The sequence below is a fragment of the Spermophilus citellus genome, assembly GCF_964194105.1.
Source record: "Spermophilus citellus genome assembly, chromosome: 10".
NCBI classification, from domain to species: Eukaryota; Metazoa; Chordata; class Mammalia; order Rodentia; family Sciuridae; genus Spermophilus; species Spermophilus citellus.
This window is the reverse complement of record NC_138197.1, coordinates 52,455,640-52,460,624: the sequence shown is the minus strand read 5'-3', so window position 1 is coordinate 52,460,624 and position 4,985 is coordinate 52,455,640.

Below are 4,985 nucleotides of genomic sequence, written 5' to 3'. Positions count from 1 at the left end.
AGGTGACCCCATGGGGAGCTCTGGGGCTGGGATGACCAATCAGAATTGTGCCCTGGATCAGTCACTGGACACTGGACACCCTTACAGAAGGAAGGGAACCTTGGAAGGCAGCTCTCTTTGAGCAAAAGCAAGTCCAAGGGTCTCAACTCTCAATTCTCAATAGTCAACAATCTAAGAAGCAGGTAGTGGGACCTCTCCCAGGGTGGGGGGGAGATTGGATGATGCCACCAAACGCACAGTTCACAGCAGACCGTGTTTTTAACCCAACTTTGAATCTAAGTTCAAAGCTCTTAACACTACAGCATAGCTGTCTTCATTCAAAAAAGAGACAAATGGAATTGTGTGAACATTTGTTTTCTTTTCTCATAATCAAAAACTGAGGCCATATTTGTACAATGATTCAGACATTTTTCATAAATGATCCAGAACATGGCAGTGGGCTCAACTGAATATGGCATTAAAAGATTTGAAATAAAACCCAGTCCAACCAACCAAAAGCAGTTAACTGAATAACCACATGTGGAGAGTCAGACCATTTTAATATCGCAGTCCTTACCAAATGTTCCCCCTCGCTCAATAGAACAGAACAGTGTGACTTCTAGTTTTCCAGCTTGAGGTGCTGACAAATTGAAAATAAATTAATGTGCAAATAGTGCCATTCCCACTTGAAGGATATTCACCTCCAGGGACAATTATTCCATCTTAGTCAAAATTTAATAAAGTGGATCTTGGAAGTTACTAAAATATTGATTTTTTTCTTTAAAACAACCTTATTTTCTACCATATTTTCCCACTAATGTTATATGATTATCACACAACTTTTAGCTTGATTTGACCTATTTAAACGTAGTATTTCCCTTTTGGATTTTACAACTAAATCAGTTGGTACTGTATCTAGTTAGGGAATTTACCTAAGGATTATCAGAAACATATACCAAGTTCTTTGTACAAATCAGTCTGAATAGTTCCTTCATCTGTGAACAAGCTGCTGTGACTTTTAAAGTATGTCTGCCAGCATATACACACTCTATCACAAGACTCTTTGAACATATAAATCATTGTTCCCAGAACTGTTGACTCCTTCCCTTTTTGTGTGCCCCTCCCCCCCTCCAGTCTGCAGAAAGTTAGTCATCTCTGGATTAACCTTGTATGGTTAATGACTAATTTGTAACCTCAGTTAGCCTACAACATAACATGGAGCATAAGAATTACCGGGGAATCCATTAAAATAGAAAATACCAGAGGTTCATCCTATTTCTAAAGAATCAGAACTTCTGTAAGCAATGCACAGGTAAATGTATAATTAAATGCCTCTTTTTAGAATTTCGTTAATATCACAGCTTAAGTACCACTCACAAACAAATTGTACATTTCTAGCAACAAATAAAGTTTTCTAGCTATAGCTATCAGGATAAAAGTGACATTTGAAGTTTGTACTATCTAAGGCTGTGTGCATAATGGCAATCTTTGGGAGTAGAAACAACAGGGTGCATTTCTCAACAGTGATGCATTTGTATTAGGCCTGTTAGAATGGAAACAATATAAATGCAAAGAATGGTAGCTGATCTAAGAAAAATTACTATAGAAGAATTGGTATGACCCAGTGATTAAGGGATTTGATTTTGATGCAAAAATCAAAAAGGTAATGAATAGCCATAAAGAAGAATGAAATTATGGCATTTGCTGATAAATGGATGGAACTGGAAGCTATATGTTAAGTGAAATAAGCCAATCCCCCAAAAATCAAAGGCCCCATGGGGTTGGGGTTGTGACTCATCGGTAGAGCTCATGCCTAGCACAGGTGAGGCCCTGGGTTCAATCCTCAGCACCACATAAAAATAAATAAGTAAAATAAAGGTATTGTGTACAACTACAACTAAAAAATAAATTAAAAAAAAATAAAAGGCCCCAATGTTCTCTTTGATATGCAGAGGCTGACTCACAATGAGGGGAAGAACAGTGGAGGTTAACCTGATTGGATGAGAGGAAGGAATGGTGGGAAGGGAAGAGGAATGGGAATAGAAAAGACAGTAGAATGAATCAGACATAACTTTTCTATGTTCATATATAAATACACAACCAGTGTAACTCCACATCATATACAATCACAAGAGTGGGAAGTTACACTCCATATATGTATGATATGTCAAAATACATTCTACTGTCATGTATAACTAAAAAGAACAACAACAACAACAACAAAGTAGGACTGGGGCTGTAGCTCAGTGGTAGAGCACTTGCCTTGCATGTGTGAAGAACTGGGTTCAATCCTTAGCACCACATCAAAATAAATAAAGATATTGTGTTCATCTACAACTAAGAAAATATTTTTTAAAAAGGTAGTGAAGGAGTTGAAAGTTATTTCAAAGTGTGAAGAAATGTTGGAAAATAACTATTGACAAATTATTGAACAAATAAATATTGAATATAGCACTAACTGAGGTGATAGGGAGGTAACAAAGATAAGAACACCTCATTTAATTTACTTTTAAAAAAAAATTTATTTTATTTTTATGTGATGCTGAGGATCGAACCTGGTATCTTACGCATGGGTAGGCGAGCACTCTACTTCTGAGCCACAACCCCAACCCCCTAGTTTAATTTACTTTAATGAGTATTTATTGAGTACTTACCATATACACAGCATTTTCCTATGTTGTACTAAGGTAAAGTCCCCAAATTTGGATTTACATCAAACATAGCTGGGGAGATATATTTTGTTTATTTTATTTTATATTTTTCTGATGTTGGGGATTGAATGAAGGGCCTAGCACATGCTATGCAGATGCTCTACCACTGAGTTGCACTCCCTAGCTGGGGAAAATTTTTTAAACAAAAGTCTTGCCTGTGATTCCAGTGACTCAAGAGGCTGAGGCAGGAAGATCACAAGTTCACGGCCAGTTGAGGCAACTTAGTGAGACTGCCTCAAAATTAGAATAAGTTGTGTGTGTGTGTGTGTGTGTGTGTGTGTGTGTTTGTGTGTGTTGGAGGTGACTAGGAATGTTGTATTCCTAGTCATAAGCTCTGTCATACCAATTCTTCTATAGTAATTTTTCTTAGATCAGCTACCATTCTTTGTACTTATATTGTTATCATTCTAACAGGCCTTGTACAAATGCATCACTGTTGAGAAATGCAGCCTGTTGTTTCTACTCCCAAAGATTCTCATTATGGGCTGGGGTTGTGGCTCAGTGGTAGAGTGCTTGCCTAGCATGTGCAAGGCCCTGGGTTCGATTCTCAGCACCACATATAAATAAATAAAACAAAGGTATTGTGTCCACATACAACTAAGGAATATAGATAGATAGATAGATAGATAGATAGATAGATAGAAAGCTAGAGTCTTAAAAAAAAAAGATTGCCATTATGCACACAGCTTTGGATAGTACAAACTTCAAATGTCACTTTTATCTTGATAGCCTATAGCCCTAGATTCTACCTCAAGTACCAAATAGATAGATAAATAAATGAATATATAAAATAAAAATAAAGTTCTTGTATTCCACATTAGTTCTGCTAAATCTAAATATCTGGGGTGGGATTGGAAATCTCTAATGTACAAAGTTCCCCCAAATTATTCTGATGCATCCAGTCTGTGGGCTAGCATTTGGGTCTATTCCTGAGACCACAAAAATGAGTGAAGTGTGGTATTTGTTTTTAAGGAATGAACAAACCAGCATGGCAAGCTCTATGCTACAGCAACTGTCCTAACTCTGCCTAATATGCCTGACTTCTAAGTTGTACTCATGGTGTTTTCCCCCTCTGAAATGCTTTTTCCTCCTTTCTGCCATGAAAATATCCATCCTTCAAGATCTATTCAGGGGGCTGGGGATGTGGCTCAAGCGGTAGCGCGCTCGCCTGGCATGCGTGCGGCCCGGGTTCGATCCTTAGCACCACATACCAACAAAGATGTTGTGTCCGCCGAGAACTAAAAAATAAATATTAAAAAAAAAAGATCTATTCAGATGGATCATATTTCACATTCCTTTGTCACTGCCCTCCACCCCAAGCTCATTACACTACCATGTTTCATAAAATTCACATTTACCTGTCCACTTCTCCATCACCTCCTTTTCATTCCTTTTTCAACTTCTTTAGACTGCTCAGATCACTGGATGAACTTTTAACTTTTAGTCTCCAAGCTCTCCATCTGCCCTCCTAAACCATTTAGTCTTTATGGTTCTATTAATTTTGCATGGTTCAGTTAAAACTATTTTTATATTAAAATACCTACAAAGTTAGGGATAAAATGCTCTAGGTGAATGTTCAAAATTCTTTACTGTATGAGATAGAGTCCCTCTGATTGTAAGTGACAGAACTGACTCTAATTAAGCAGGAAAAGATACGGACAAGTTCACAAAATTGAAGTTGCACTCATTTCCATTCTTTGCATGATTCTTCTTAAAATTCTCATTCTTAAAGGTCATCTGATGCAACATGGTTCTAATTTTTATTAATAGGAAGACAGGGTATCAACTGAAAAGCCACCTATAAATATACTTACAGGAGAAAGATAGTTCCTTCAAGGCAAAATCAGGGTGTGGTCACCAAAAGGAGAAACAAATATTAAGGAGAAAAATCTATATCTATATCTACTATATTCCAAAAAGGGTCCCAATCTAATGAAGTAAAACTGGACACAGAGGGGAGGAATTCTGTGCTTTTCTTTTCTGAGACATCAGTGGTCAAAATGGGGACAATAATAGCTCAAGAGTGCTAGTACTTGACTGTCTCAGTGTGCTCCATGTTGGGGAAAGGAAGGCAGGCTAGTGGTTTCAGGTGTTTTAAACAATGTGTGCAAATGATTCAAGAAGTCACCAGGAGTCATTAGGGTAAAGATAAACTTTTCATATTCATGTAATTATAATGCGCTTCACAAAATACTGAAGAGTTTTTTTAAAAAAATAAGTCAACCCTCATAATACAGGAACAGCCAGAATTTTATTGGGGAGAAAGTCAGTAGGGTAACAGTAGCTTCTGAATTT